Source organism: Bos taurus, chromosome 13, assembly GCF_002263795.3.
Source record: "Bos taurus isolate L1 Dominette 01449 registration number 42190680 breed Hereford chromosome 13, ARS-UCD2.0, whole genome shotgun sequence".
Lineage (NCBI taxonomy): Eukaryota > Metazoa > Chordata > Mammalia > Artiodactyla > Bovidae > Bos > Bos taurus.
In genome coordinates this window covers 21,401,364-21,418,019 of record NC_037340.1, presented here as the reverse complement: position 1 = coordinate 21,418,019, position 16,656 = coordinate 21,401,364, and the positions used below count along the sequence as shown (strand labels likewise).

Here is a 16,656-nt window from a genome sequence, read left to right as displayed (position 1 = left end):
AAATCTTCAGTGGGACCCTATTTCCTCTTTCTGGAAATGGAGCAGCCCTGAGGCAATACTGAGGCCAACACTGCTGCTGAAATACTCTTGGCTTTATGAGTCAATGAGAGAGGGTTTTCTTTGGAAATTTTTCTTTAAAGGAAACCATTGATCAGGATGGAGGGCACATATGTATACCTATGGCTGATTCATACTGATGTAGGGCAAAAACCATCACAATATTGTGAAGTTATTATTTGCCAACTAAAATAACTAAATAAATTTAAAAAATAAAGTACACACTAGGCAACAAAGGTTTACTGTATAGCACAGGGAACTATAGTCAATTTCTTGTAATAACCTATAATGGAAAGTAATTTTTAAAATAATATAAGTGTATATGTATAACTGAATCACCTTGCTGTGTACCTGAAACATTGTAAGTCAACTATACTTCAATAAAATATTAATTAAAAAATAAAATAGACCATTGAAAAGTCTGCTTCACTTTAGTGAGTGAATCACAAAAGGAGCAGAATATCACTTAGGGCTGGATGCTGTGCTGTGCTCAGTTGTGTCTGACTCTTTGCCACCCCACGGAGTGTAACCACCAGTCGCTTCTGTCCATGGGATTTCCCAGGCAAGAATACTGGAGTGGGTTGCCATTGACTTCTTTAGGGGGTCTTTCCAACCCAGGGATAGAACCCACTTTTGACTTGATCCAAAGTCATGGACTTGATTCTGCGTATCTCAAAGGTAATGGATTACTTAAGCAGAGCACAATGAGTTCGGGAGAATATCTAATTTGGAAAGGATGGTACTCAACCATGCTCAAAAGGAATGTTTTGTGTTTTTTTGTGTTTTTTTCCCCCATAACATTCTGACTTTGGGCTTTGCAACCAAAACCTCCAATATGAGATATGAAAGTAATCTATCAAAAGATTGCTGCTAAGTCACTTCAGTCGTGTCCGACTCTGTGTGACCCCATAGGTGGCAGCCCCCCAGGCCCCCCCGTCCCAGGGATTCTCCAGGCAAGAACACTGGAGTGGGTTGCCATTTCCTTCTCCAATGCATGAAAGTGAAAAATGAAAGTGAAGTCGCTCAGTCGTGTCCGACTCTTCGCAACCCCATGGACTGCAGCCTACCAGGCTCCTCCGTCCATGAGATTTTCCAGGCAAGAGTACTGGAGTGGGCTGCCATTGCCTTCTCCAAATCAAAAGATTACAATTTACTTAAAAGTCATTTCATGTGAAAAGCTATCTTTTGTGCTCCTTCAATTGACTGCACATGTGGGTGGTGTCTCACTGTGCAGAAGAAAACATAATCCTAAAGCAGAAAATCAAAAATAAAAGGAAATCAGAAAATGCCATAGAGTGTGCCAAACAAATAAAAATAAATGAAAGAAGCTGAGAAGTCTTTGAAAGTACATGTTTATTTTAATATCTGTCAAAAGCGATTCGGAAGCTTGTCAGAAGAGCCTCTCTGATAACTTCAGTTGACTGACTGCATGATCTTGGCATAAATAGAAAGTCTAGAAGGTAAGATGATCAAGATCAGGAAAGATACATATTGTATTCATTTCAAGAGGAAAGAAAATAAAGAAACTGGGAAGAAGGACAAGAAAAATGGAAAAATTTGACCTTTGGAAAAATCTAGAAGATAAGTAAATCAGAAGTAAGAATAATACCAGGAATTGAGCTGGTATCTGTTACTTTGTCAAATTTGTAATGAAAATTGCAAAAGCTATGTTCCATGACACAAGCAGGAAGAGACGTTGACCAGACACCCACTGGGATGGGTAGGATATTTAAAACAGCACGTGATGTGATATACACTTGGAAAAATCTGTTTGAACAGACATGCAAGTCCTTTAGGCAGGAAGTTTTTACTAGATTTCATTATTTAATTTAAATACACACACGTACCCAAACTTCCCAAATTAGAAGGTATTTCCTGTTTTGAAGCTAAACACATTAGGTATTATTTCCCAAATTTGTCATCCTTGAAGATCTAGTTATTTATGCGAGTGTGTGAGTTTTCATTAAGGTTCATTCACAGAAATAGGCAACTTGCAGGAAAGCCTGAAAGGACACTGCAAAGCAGGAAAAGAGAGTCAGAGGTATTGTAGACAGTTTGCCTCCCTCCTACCAAACCATCTGACCCTCCTGTGAGGCATGCAGCAATAAAATTGATAAGGGACCCTATCTGTTGGGGGAGGAAGGAGACGGTGGGATATATGGAGAGAGTAACATGGAAACATACATTACCATATGTAAAATAGATAGCCAATGGGAATTTGCGGTATGACTCAGGGGCTCTGTAATAACCTAGAGGGGTGGGATGGGGAAGGAGTTGGGAGGGAGGTTCAAGAGGGAGGGGACATATGTATACCTATGGCTGATTCATGTTGATGTTTGGCAGAAACCAACACAATACTTTAAAGCAATTATCCTCCAATTAAAAATAAATAAATTTATTATAAAAATTGATAAGGGAGCTGGTGAAGCTGAATTTGGACCTCTGCAGAGGGTAACAGCTTGAAAATAAAGCTTTCAATCCATCAAATATATACAAGGCCAAACCTAGGGTCTGCTGATCGTTACTGACATCATAAAGAGATTCTTCTCCTTTCAAGAAAGATTTGCTATAGGGTTCCTTTAATAAGAAAGCCCACCAGAACAAATATTTAAAATACATTTTTTAAATGTTTTACGGGCACCTTTTAAATAATGTATTAACTGTGAATTGCCCAACAATGTGTACCTGTAAAACATCTGTTTGGCTAAAGCTTAAGGATAGTCATTAAAATCAGCTTGGCTCACAGCCTGGTGCCCTGGGCAAATCAGAGGCTGCTCACAACATTCAGAGATGAGAGTGGAAGGGAAGGAGGCAGCGGTGCGTGCTGGAAAGGAGAGGAATGTGCCAGCTGGAGCCGGCTCCTGCTTCTGAGGAACCTGAGTTCAATTCCCAGGGGGAATGGGCTCACTGACACCCTCTTCCTGCACCGCATTAACACTGAGTCAACAAGGGTATCTGAAGAACCAGACAAGCGTTCCTCCCCCTGGTTCTTGACATTTGAGGAGGTAACACATGCTGCTACCTATCCCATCTTTCAACACCTGGAACACCTGTGCTTTTTCTTTGTAAAATCTGTTTTCGCTTGTTTAGCCATCTTCCCAAACGTAGCTGACACATTTTACAAAATTAGCCTACACTTCTGCTTATCATGGTATGCTATTTTTTTTTTTCAGTTTTACTATGTATGTGGAATAAGTCCAGTGTGCTTGAAATTTTTAAAATCTGACTATAAATACCAGCCTGACTGCATTTCATTGATAAAAGTCAACATATCCTCTAAGTCGGCAAATATTCCTCTCGACAACCATGAATTATGCTAAGATCACACAGCTAAAGACCTTATTAGTGGTTTATAGTGAGCTCAAGTGGAAAAAACATCCCAGCTGTTATTTTTTTAAAAAAGAAAGATTTTTCTTTAAACCAGTAAATGTTTGCTCCTGAAGTTCAATTTCCAATTGAGATATAGCATCTCCACTTTAAAAACTGATTTCAGTCATCTTCTTAATGAAATAATCTCCCAGGCTGGAATTATCAAATTGGGGGCCTAGAAAGAGTATATTTCATACTGAAATGGTAACAGGGAATTTGGGGAACTTAAAATGTACCAAAAAGCAAAGAAAAAAAACGTGCTGGGAAATGAAATCCTTGGGGCAAAAAAAAAAAAAGGAGAAATGAGAACGTACTCTTTCAAGAGCATGAACTGATGGCTGAAGGACCTTCCTCAGGACACTGGAGAAACTGTCCTTCTGGAAATCTCTAAGCAGACCAATCACCCAAGAAAACTCAATTCTACAGTGATTTCAGAATAACGATTGTTAGAAAAGTTCTAGTTTTAGAGTAATTTTCAACAATTAAATATGAATATCCCAGAGAATGAAGTGAGTTTTCAGAACACTAACATAAAGAGGCAATGAAAACTATTCTTTCTTCCCTTTTCTCAGGAGGTGTAACCAATCCACAGGTTCAGGTATCCGGGGCTATATTTCAGAGCACATGCGTGCTCGATCGTGTTTGATTCTTTGCTACCCAGTGAACTGCCAGGCTCCTCTATCCAGGGGAGTTCCCAGGCAACAATATTGGAGTGAGTTGCCACTGCCTCTTCCAGGAGATCTTCCCATCCCAGGGACTGAACCCGTGTCTCCTGTGGCTTCTGCATTGACTGGTGGATTCTTTACCACTGAGCCTCCTGAGCAGTCCATAATTCTGAGTGTCTGGATAAAAAGGCAGATTTGTCTTTTTTTTTTTTTTTTCTCTTCCTGACCCAAAGCTTTGTGTTAGCCATCGCTTATACTCTGATTCTGGCCAAGAGAAGAAAACCTAATCTCAAGTCTATATGTGTGTACAAATAGCTTCAAAGACAGAAGGAAATTGATTTAGGCAAACTTTAGAAGATGATTTTTAAAAGATTACTGTTTAAAAATGTATCAATCAGTTGTTAAAAGGTGAGAACAAATTTCCACAAAGAAATATAGATTCCCTTGACAGTCTATTTCACATTTCATATTGCTGAAGAAGAATCATATGATTCCATGTACAGAGGCATTTCTAGAATCACTTTAGGCTTTAGGCTAACTCTCACACTGGAAATCTGAGAGCTGTGTATACAGCCAACGTTCAAGCCCCACTGCAGCTTTTCTGTAGAAAACCGACCCCCTCAGGCTTCCTTGGTCCAGGGGTTAGGAGTCTGACTGACAAGACAGGGGACATGGGTTCAATCCCTGGTCCAGGAAGATTCCACAAGTCATGGGGCAACTAAGCCTACAAGCCACAGCTACTGAGTCCACGTGCCTAGAGTCCACACTCCACAACGAGAGAAGCCACCACAATAAAAAGCCTGCACACGGTGACTAGAGCGTAATCCCCATTTGATGCAATTAGAGGAAGCTGTGGCTGCAACAAAGACCCAGCACACCCAAAGATAAAATTAAAAAATAGATTAGAAGGAAAAACAAAACTGACACCCTCTAGAGAGTGGGTCCATTATTAAAGGATAAAAAGCCTTTATCTCCCTCTGGGTCACTCTAGGATGGAAGAGAGGATGAGGGTCCTATCTACAGTAAAGCCCACCCAGCCCAGACTGTACTCCAGGCTCCCTGTCACAGGAAGTTCAGCTAAGCCCCACCCGAGGGTGACCCTTGGTTCTGTCCATCACCAGATGGACTCCCCAGTGTCCCACCCTGTCAGTGGGATGTGAGTGCTTTTTATCTTCTGCTCACTTGTTTTTCTTAATTTTGCAATAAATATGGTCTGTTAGCATTAAAAAAAATAGGCTATTTCTGTAAAAGCCTTAACATACTTGTTCATTTCCAGATGCCTAAGGCAAAAATCTTATAAAAGGGTGGACAATGCCCAACATAACCTTGTACTTACTTCCTCCTCCAGACTTCAAGTCCTTCACAGCCTATCATGAACTTAAGACTTAGTGTCATTGAACCTCTTATTATTCCACGAAGACACTACACCTTTTCACGATTCTCTGCTATTGTAAATTTGTCTCTTTACCTGAATTGCCCTTTATTCTGCCTTTATCAGAAGAATGTCATCTCATCTTTTGAAAGCCAAGCCAAATACCAATTTCCTCCGGGAAGCTCTCACACACTCTGCCCGCCCTCCCTACCCGGCCACTGTGTGTCCAAGGCACGTGCTCCATCACCTAGCGTGTTTCACCATGCTTTACCGCTTTGCACGCTAGTTTCTCAATGTGGGGTTTACCTTTCCTTTTATCTTTTTTATTCTCAGAATTCTAGCAGAGCATCTGAAATGTGTTAAACACTCACAGTAAATTGGATGGATGAATGAAAGAGTAAATTTTGTCACGAACATCAGTTTTATGGTGAGTTGGACAGCAGTTGAATAAGGCCAGAGAAGGGAAAGGAATCTGGGACTCAAGCACTAGAAATGAGAAAGAGAAAAACAAATATCATATATTAATGCATACATGCAGAATCTAGAAAAATGGTACAGATAAACCTATTTGCAGAGCAGGAAGAGAGATGCAGACACAAAGAATGGGTGTGTGGACATGGGGTAAGGGAGGATGGGACATATTGCGAGTAGCATTGATATATATACACTGCCATGTTTAAAACAGATAGCTGGTGGGAAGTTGCTGTTTAGCACAGGGAGCTCACCTGGTGCTCTGTGATGACCTGTAGGGGTGGGATGGGGCAGGGAGGGAGGCTCAGCAGGGAGGGGACACGTGTATACATATAGTTGATTCACTTTGTTGTACAGCAGAAACTAATGCAACAATGTGTATTGATTATACTACAATAAAAAAGAAAGAAGGATGAGAAAAAAAATGGAAAGAGTTGGGACAATAATCATTATCCAAACTGCAGAACCCTCTACATCAGGAGATACCAACTTCTCAAGTCTATCTTAGTAGATAATGCAGTGATCAAACTTTCAAGGGCTGCCATTCACTTCGTGTCAATAGATATGGCAGTCAGCATCCTGTCTCACTGAAATGCCACAGGACATGTCTCTTTTCAGCAGTTCTGCACAGCACCACATGCTTTCTCATTTCTTCCCACAAGGCCACTTTTCTCAAAGGCAGTGTTGGGAATGGGGGAGGACATACTTTAAGCAAGACTGACATTCAAGAGTCCACTCTCATTATAATGTCTCCTCCACAATATGACAACATCCATAGGAAAACATGGAAATAAAGTCTGCCTTGGTCCATTTCCCCCCATCTTAGATCCTTGAGAAAGTGATTCCATCATCCTTTCCCTGAAGTACTAGTACATTTCCCAGCCACAGTGGACTCAGTGCTGTAGTCCTGTAGATTTCTGCCTTCAGATGCTTCCCGTAAGCAGACAATCCCTTCTCTACGCCTTCTGGTGATTTTCAGACAAAATAATCCAACAGACAAAAAAAAAACACAAAAACCGAAAAACATCCTCATGTAGATTGTTTACTCTTTTCAAAGTTTACTCTTTTTACAGTTTATAAGGCCATTATATCCACTAATTAATTTTTCATTTGAGTCCACCTACTCAGTGCAAAACTGTAATGCCCATTAAATTAAGCTAGAATGGTGACAGTGTCTATTCATTTGGGGACATAATCTCACCTGGATCCTTGACTAAGCATGAGTACACATTATTATTTTTCTCACTTTTATTTGCTTCCATGGGATTGGTATAAAGTCGCAGATACAGAAACTGTGGAGACTGTTGTGCAAGAAACTGGCAATTATGCTTCTTTAAATTTACTTCTGGTACAAATCTGCCAGATAGAATTGTATTTTGTGTCACCTCTTTTAGGCTCAAAAATTTCCTCATTTACTCTTATTTGTCCTATATTGAAAAATAAGGGAAAATACCAACCCTATCTTCCTGATATTACAATGCTCTTGTTCTGTTTAACGCACCATGTGGATGCACGTGGGAACTCTTCTTTCAGTGGTAGATGTAATGAATGTACTGCTTAGCTGATAAACCCTGGCACAGAACAGTCAACGAAAAACTTCTCAGGCTACATGCTTTCTCATTTCACTGTGTGGAAAACAGCAGGCAACTCCCACTCAATGAATGCTCCTTATTCCTCACTGAAGTACCACCCTACAGTGGCTGATGAAGGCCTATTTTAGGGATGGGCAGATACGGAGCAGAAAAGCCGACTCAGACACCTGTGATTTCAACTACTGCCCCATCACACTTCGTGCAAAATGCAGGTGAGCTAAGTAGAATATAATTTGGCATAAACTTCCATGATCAAACACTTAGATCTTGTCCTTTTTTTTAAAGGGTGTTCATGCAGATATCATTTACTTAAAAACAACAGCAACAATAAAAGACCAAGGCTTCCACATGCCCTTCTGACATGGAATAGAAATGAATCAACACTCCTAGCAACTCCCTTACTCTTTTGCAAGTCTGTTATACCTACCAGACTGTCTACACACAAGGCCCATTCAGCACAAAATTGCCTGAGTGCTATCATGTGCCACCAGTGGGCAGAGGCTACTAAGCTCTCCACGCCTTCAGCTTCCTCAGGATGCCGGCTGAGCTGCAATAAGTTTGAAAGACTTTCCTGTGGGACCTGGGTGACCTTCTCTGGCGCTTTGATGTTAAATACAGCTCACTGGTGTCACGGCTGGAAGTTAAGTGAGTTAACTGTGCTGTCTGGAGCAGGCCCACGAATTTATATTCTCTGCACTTGCAGTTTGCAGACCTTCAACTTCACCCTGATTTTGAATTATTTTCCTGCCAATCTCCGTTCCCCCCTGCAAAGCATGGAGAGGTAATAGATAAGAAATACAACTTCATTGTCATATGGAACAAGCCATTATAGTATCTCTATGGATGGCAATAAAGCGGGCCCTAGGAGACTACATCTGCCATCTGGGAAGTATAGTAGGTTTTACTCGTGCTCACTCGTCACCTGAATTGCAAGAGAACCCGCAAGCACCAATACCTACGCTATAAATGCAGGAATTGAACCATCAAGAAGTTGAATGTCTTTACCTTGGTAGGAAAAAACTGGACACACATGTTAGGTCATCTTTCCAGATCTTCTCCAAATGATTTACACAGACTGCCTGAGGGTTAAGTACAAGTGTGGGGATTAAAAGCCTTTTTTCAAAAAAGTTTTATTCAGAACCCTATTAATTCCTTCGCTGCTCTGAAAAATTATTTTCTACTTCTGTGTCAATGTTTTCACTATGAATGGATAAGGACATTATAAGCCCTGTTATATAACCCTGCTAAGGAAATAGGGCCCTCCACCCAGCAGGAATGTCAACATAATTGCTAGCTCTATATCAAATCTGAGAGAAGTGGATAAATTGTATATTAATAACTAACAATGGGGGGATCAGTTGAAGACGCTCAACTTTATTTATACAAACATAGAGCAGCATTCACACCTCAGTTTTGGCTAGAAAAAAAGTCAATCAACCTATTCAAGTGGAAGCACCAATGGAGCTTGCTAAGTTCTCCCCTCCCAACCCCTCCTTCTATTGAGTGGCATGAATTTTTTAAAAGTTACCTTTACTTGCCTTAGTGTGGTGGTGATGGTTTAGTCAGTAAGTTATGTCCTACTCTTGCGACCCTGTGAACTGTAGCCTGCCAGGCTCCTCTGTCTGTAGGATTTCACATGGCAGGAATACTGGAGTGGGTTGTGATTTCCTTTTCCAGTACCTCAGTGTAACACTTGGGTAAGACATTTTTTCTGCCAACACTGAAAACAAGTATTTGTTTAATGAGTATGTACACCAATACCAAACCCTCAGAAGAACATGGCACAACATCAAGAAACATAAATCCTTGGACTGATTTTTACTCCTGTGGGACTCTTTCATAAACTTTTCTCTTCTATTGTGTTGAACACAAATATATTTATATTTTGTTAAAATGATAATCATTGTTTTAATTAGGGGAGACTTTTCTGATAGTATATCTAATGCTAAGAGAAATTTCAACTGTTATGTGATGTTTGGAGTGGACGGTCAGTGAAATAAATCTGTTCACAAACACATGAAACCTCATTCTTTCTAAATAAAGCTAAAACTCAATAACATACTTTCTGCTTAATGCTGGCAACTGCAACTTCCTGGCTGAAAGAAATAGAGCGCCCAACAGTTTATAAAATGACTCAAAAGATTTCTCAAATATAATAAGTGTCTTTGGCCAAATAGCATTTGGATGAGTTAAAGATAGACAACAACAAAATTCAGTATGTATATTGATACATTGTGATCAGATTTCCTTTGAAATCCCCAAAGTCTCAAGATTAAGAGGTTAAGAGAGCTTTGTAGTTAAGAGACTCACAGGCTTTGAACAACAGCTCATTTTTTCAATCCTCAAAAATGTTTGGTACCACATCTGTTAATAAGGAAACAGTTCGATGAGTCAGTGTCTGAGCTCTCATCGCCTTGAAGGCAGTCCAAAATGGGGATTTCTGGCACTTTGGGCAATTTTATGAGCTTTAAAAAATATGCTGTAGTTTTAGAATCACTGAGCTATATTTTGCTATTCAAATCACCAACTCTCAGATATGCTCCCTGAAGTGTCACAGTTGATCCTCTCTTCCCAAGGAAGGCTCATCCCAGCCAATTAACCGTAAAGGAGAAGCAGCAGGACCAATCCAGAGGAGGTCCTCAAGTCATCCTCAACAGACGAGAATGACTTCCCACCAGCAACAGGTCATTCCCACTGATCCACAGAACAAGGGCTTGGACAAAACATCAAGTACACAATGTTGGTTTGTGTTTAATTACTCTCCACTCCTTCCCTGATGGCTTCCTGATGAGCTTCCCTGATAGCTCAGTTGGTAAAGAATCCAGCTGCAATACATGAGACCCCAGCTCAATTCCTGGGTCGGGAAGATCCACTGATGAAGGGATAGGCTACCCACTCCAGTATTCTTGGGCTTCCCTGGTGGCTCAGCTGATAAAGATCTGCCTGTAATGCCGGAGACCTGGGTTCAATCCCTGGGTTGGGAAGATCCCCTGGAGAAGGGAAAGGCGACCCACTCCAGTATTCTGGCCTGGAGAATTCCATGCCAGAACTTTTCAGTTTCATACTCTAAAAAGCATTATTTGTGATGTAGCCTTTTACAAAATCATCTTAACTTTTACGAGCTAAAATGGACAAAATAGTTTCATAGACATCAGTTAAGAGGGACTATATAGTCCATGGGGTCACAAAGAGTCAGAGATACTGAGCGACTTTCACTGTCACTTCACTTTCACCCTCCACTCCAACACACGGATGTAATTCTACTCTCAAGGAATAGCCCCACAAAGGATAAGTTATGTTAAGCTTTTACCCACACTGGCAAACTGTCCCTCAGTCCATGGTGAGTAGGCAGAGACACAAACCAGAACATTAGAGTCGAGTGTCCCTGCGTTGGGCACTTAGGCAGAGCTGTCCAACGGGCCCCAGGGCACTGGGCTTGGTGAGCAGAATTCAAACTGCCTTCAGCCCCTCACCTCCTGGGGCCAGAGCCTCAAGGGCAGAGCACAGACCTCACAATAGTTACACAACAGCCTGTCTCGCAGCACTGACCCCATTCAGCTAAAGCCAGAGCCTCAAAGAAGAGGAGAAAATCATAAGCAGAACTGAGTCCAGTGAGGAAAAAATGAAGCTAAAATTTACATGTCGTGCTTTGGTTTTTTCCAGTTACATATGCTGCATGGCTAAAGTCAATTAACCATCTCAGAATCATGTGTCATTGGAATCCTCTCCAAATCTCTGGGTGAATGTCATGCCCATCCAGAGGGAGGAAGGATCTCAGTACTTGGTGATGAGAAGAATGGTCAGCAGAGATGAAACTGCCCCTCTGAAACGTCCACAAGGGAGTAGCACTCTGTGCTTAACTGGCTGTCTCCTAATTGATGTATGTGAAACTATCTTTTCCATTTTAGCTCACAAAAGTTAAGATGATTTTGTAAAAGGCTACATCACAAACTATGCTTTTTAAATTATGAAACTGAAAAGTGCCATTTTTTTTTTAAATCATACAAATTGAAGTTGAGTAAAATGTTCCCTTAACCAGAATAAGTGAACTTCCCTGGTGGCTCAGACAGTACAGAAACTGCCTGCAACAGATTGCAGTAGACCCAGTATTTCAATCCCTGGGTGGGGGACTGGCTACCCACTCCAGTATTCTTGCCTGGAGAATTCCATGGACAGAGGAGCCTGGAGGGCTGCTGTCCATGTGGCTGCAAAGAGTCAGACATGATTGAGTGACTTTCATTTTCAAACAGAATAAAAATCAATAGAATATAGCCCATCATTTTGAACCGTTAAGTATCACAATCATGGATACAAAAAACTCAGATGTCAGGAGACAAAACTCAAGTGTCTAGAGGTTTAATGAGTACCATTAGCATGACAGATTGCCATGTGTAATGAAACCAAGGTGCAGGCACAATGATAAACAGCTCTTGGTGTTGGGTCTCAGTGCTGGGGATCAGCACCAGGTAGAGAGAGCAGGAGATATTTGTTTAATTTGTTGTGGGCTGAGTATTTGTGTCCCCCAAATTCATATGTCAAAACCCTCATCCCAATGTGATGGTCTTCAGAAATGGGGCCTTTGAGAGGTAAAGTCATGAGGGTGAAGCCTTCATGAATGGGATTAGTGCCCTTATTAAAAAAAAAAAGGGCCAGACAGCTAGTTAGCTCTCTTTTTGTCACCTGGGGACACGAGTGCAGCCGTCCTCTCTGAACAAATGAGCAGGATCTCACCAGACACTGAATCTGCCAGCACCTTAAACTTGGACTTCCCAGCCTCCCACACTGTGAGAAATAAATGTTTGCTGTTTAAGCCAGCAACTTACTGTATATTTGTTAGAGTAGCTCAAATGGACTCAGATAGCCTTAAAAAGTGGTAGCAACCAAGCTCCAGTCACGTATTGCTATGCAGGAACGTTATAAAATTATTTGGGTGTGTGTTTGGGGTTGATAAAAGTGGCAATTGGTTTTCTTTTAATCCATTGGACCTAAATCAACTTCCTAGAATTAGGCAATACATGTATCTCTAGCTTTTAAAACACAGTCTTTCAAATTCTAGTAGGTGGTTTAGGATGTCTTGGCCTAATCTTTCTTCTGCAGACTAAACATTGCTGCACTTGACAATCAAGTAATTCCCCTCTCTAGTTGCCCCCGTGCAGTTTGCTTAACGTCAGTATTAAAGTATGGTGTCTAGAATGGAGTACCAGATTGACTTTAAATACCCAATAGCAAAAGTGAAGGTTTAAGCAACAAACAGCAGGGGAATAAAGGTAAAATAAACTAGGTCTTAGGGGTCAAAGTATATTTCAGCAGGTATATTTTAAAAGAAAATGTGAAAAACTGACCATCTCCACTAGAAACAACCGTGGATACAATATACATTGCTTCCTTTTTCTGAATTCTTTTTGCTTCCTGTTTTTAACCGGGTAGATTAAGTATCAGCTCAATTTGCTAATTGCTTTCCTTAAAACAATTAACTATTAATTATAGTCACTGTTATTAGCTGTCTCCAATTCTTTCAAGCCGCAGATGTTTTTACAGCAGGCTCCTAACTAGATTGGCAGTGTAAAATATTTTCTGCCAGCAAATTGCAGTCCTTTTAGCAAGAGCCTAGGCTCAGTGGTAAAGAATCTACCTGTCAATGCAGGAGATGCACAGGAGATGCACAGGAAATGCAGATTCGCCCCCTGGGTCGGGAAGATTCCCCTGGAGAAGGAATGGCAACCCACTCCAGTATTCTTGCCTGGGAAATCCCATGGACACAGGAGCCTGGCAGGCTACAGTCCATGTGGTTAAAGAGTCAGAAATGACTGAGCACACACACATACCTTGTATATATGTAATTGTAAAGACTGTCCTTTTAAAAATAAGGTTTTGGTGCAAAGGAAATTGAGCACCACCATGTAAATACACATATAATAGCAATTAAAGCTAAAGGGTCTATAATATGAATTTTTATTGTCACTTTTTTGGGATAAAAATCCTACATTGCATTGACTGAAAAACAATTTTCAAAAAACACATTGTTAGGAATAATCAGAAGCCACTTATAGAGAGTGAGACCCTCTTCTGTTGACATTTCTCCATAATTTATAGTCACTGTGGAATACAGTAAACACCACATATTTACAAATGCAAGGTCTAAGTTAACGTGATTGACACTTCACAAGGTGTATACCCTTCACAAAGTGTATACTAATACATCAAATGTCTTCACTAACTGCCCAGGTTGTTTCCTGTGAGAAAACTCCAAGGAACTCAGCAACAGTGATGCATATTTATACTTGAGTTAATGGTTCTCTATATGGCCTGCAACTCCACTTGTACTGCATGCATCATGCAGTAAGTTCTTAATAATTTAGAAACACTTAGCAGTCTGTTACCTGCCACTGAAAAGGAAGTCATCCTTACAGATGCCCTTTAAGAAAGCTGTATTTGCTCTCTGAGCTAAGAAAAGCATATAATGATCAACTTGCTCTGTACTTACCTTCCAGGAGTGTCACTAGTAGAGGACAGAAAAGCAGTGCCTGCCTTAATTTCTTACTTTTCTTTAGTAAGCACTTTCCCACAATTTTCAGCCCTCCCAATCCCTACTCAAGCCAAGGCAAGCCTCTATTTTTTGTCTCAAAACAGGTATTAGTTCAAATTTGTATTCAATTAAAAAACAGCTGCATCAATTTGCTCAGCTTGTGTTTAATATACTTGATGTTAGAAAATATCAGCATGCTCATAGTCTTCCAGACTCATCTATGTTTTTCATCATTTTCACAGACCTTTTACAGAATTTTCTTCCTACAGAAACTGTGGTGATGCTGAACTCTACCTACTCACATGCTTCTAATTACCTAGGCTGTTAGAAGCTCCATCTCCTATGCAAAGATTTTTTTCAACCATTGCAGCCCAGGTTAATTACATTCTATTCTGAGAAGGAAGGCTGGGACTTCCTGGCTCTGCTATGAACCAGCTGAAAGTCTTCAAGCAACGCTTCCTTGATCTCTCACAGCCTTAAGCTCCTCTCTTGTAAAGTGAAGGACTAGATGAAAGTGGTATTGCATAGTGTAGCAATCTAAACTCAGGGTTTGACCGGCTTAGCATTTCTGGCAAGAAGACAGTGTTTATCTAGTTACGATGCACAAATTAACCAATGGCTAAATGGAGTGTAAGAACTCAGTTCATAGATTGAAATCCAAGAAGGCTGACTCCAGGAATGGGGCACCTGCAAAGAGAAAGGGTGAAAGCATTTCCCTAGCTCATTCAAGCTGGAGGAGAAACGTGGTGTGCCCAACTTGGCATCATTCACCAGGAGCGTTTGTGCTGTGAACTTTGCAAATCAGCTTCACTGCTTTAGTCTGAGGAGAAAACTGTGTGTGTTTCCTTTGTTACCCAGATCTCTAGTTCATGAGCTATTCAGAGGAAGTTGAAGCATAATATAGGCATTTAATTTATTGTATTAATTTAATTGATTTAATTAATTAATGTATTGTATTAATTTAATTTATTGTATTATAATACATTCAGATGAGTAGGTTAACCCATTAAAAGTAAACCCATTAAAAGGTTTACTCAGCTGTTGACACAGATCACAGACTTTGGAGAATTAAAGGTTAAATTAAAGGTTAAATTGTTGTTCAGTTGCTAAGTCATGTCTGACTGAGTCTGACTGCTTGCGACCCCATGGACTGCAGCACGCCAAGCTTCCCTTTCCTTCACCATCTCCCAGAGTTTGCTCAAACTCATGTCCACTGAGTTGGTGATGCCATCCAACCATTTCATCCTCTGTAGCCCCCTTCTCCTCCTGCCCTCAATCCTTCCTGGCATCAGAGTCTTTTCCAGTGAGTTGACTCTTCGTATCAGGTGGCCAAAGAACTGGAGCTTCAGCTTCAGCTTCAGTCCTTCCAATGAATATTCAGGATTTATTTCTTTTAGAATTGACTGGTTTGATGTCCTTGCTGTCCAAGAGACTCTCAAGAGTCTTCTCCAGCAATCTCTAATAAGACACCCACATTGTCTGAATCCCTATCTTACTGATGTGAGAAAACACAAACAGCCTAAACCTAAAAGGATAGTTATTGAAATTCAAATTGAACATGAGCATTTAACAACTAGAAACTGCATTCACTTCTCATCGCTAAAAGGATTGGAGTTTAATTGAGTCAGACATTCTAAAGAACTGCAAAACCATCTGGGAGAATTTATGTCCAAAAGTTAAAGGAGAGTCGTAGAATTTGATGAGTATGAAGCATGATTTAAGTTTCTGTAATAGTTTTGAAGATCGGCTTCGGGGTGAATCGAAGGTATCATGGAAGGACACTGTAGTTTATAAGAAGGGCTGGCACAGCTTAAATCACAGCCCACCAAGGACATAAAAGATCCTTCATTTGGTTACAGAAGTACGTGAAGCCCAGGTCCATGCTGCTTCTGTGGCCACATTCAGAGCAATGCTCAGGTTCTGTGAGAGTGCTCCTTGCTCAAATGGCATGGCTGGAACCAAAGCTCTGTGCTACTCTGAGTAACACAAAGCAGGGGTCAGAATTGAGTCAAGCCCTGACTAAACAAACTCCACAATTTTCTAAGAAGAGTTGAGACCTTTTAATACCAGCCTTCTAACTTAAATGATGAAAATCAGTTGATTTCTGCAAGTGAGACTTCTATAAAGAAGAAAGGTCTTCAGACTCTTTTGGCAATGCATTTATCATGGCTAAATATTGCCTGTTTTCAACAGCTTTATTTAGCTAGAAAATTTTCCCGTGTTCTGCTCTTGAACTTTACTGCTGGAGAACCAGGAACACAGTCAGATCAAATGAACCTTTAAACTACAAAAAAATCATAATTATTCTATATCTTCTATTTTGGAACATCAAGTGTATGTCAGGTACTTCATGTGTTTATTTCTGCTGCTGCTAAGTCCCTTCAGTCGTGTCCGACTCTGTGCAACCCAATGGACGGCAGCCCACCAGGCTCCCCCGTCCCTGGGATTCCCCAGGCAAGAACACTGGAGTGGGTTGCCATTTCCTTCTCCAATGCATAAAAGTGAAAAGTGAAAGTGAAACCGCTCAGTCGTGTCCGACTCTTCTCAACCCCAGGGACTGCAGCCCACCAGGCTCCTCTGTCCATGGGATTTTCCAGGCAAGAG

The 16,656-nt window shown here is 40.8% G+C and overlaps 1 protein-coding gene across 7 annotated transcripts in view; it reads right to left on the bottom strand.

Annotated features, from left to right (window-relative positions):
- Positions 1–16,656, bottom strand: part of PLXDC2 (plexin domain containing 2) — a 430,201-nt gene that overhangs the window by 324,362 nt on the left and 89,183 nt on the right. The window contains exons 1-3 of one of the 7 annotated variants that reach the window (XM_059892587.1): positions 9,061–16,656; positions 8,532–8,601; positions 1–7,290 (exon numbers count right to left, since the gene is read on the bottom strand). The exon at positions 1–7,290 is cut by the window's left edge and continues 52,646 nt beyond it; the exon at positions 9,061–16,656 is cut by the window's right edge and continues 17,410 nt beyond it. The exons of 2 other annotated variants lie outside the window; for them this stretch is intronic. The gene's annotated coding sequence lies outside the window, so the exon portion shown is untranslated. 4 more of the 7 variants (XM_059892585.1, XM_059892586.1, XM_059892584.1 and 1 more) reach the window with 4 other exon arrangements.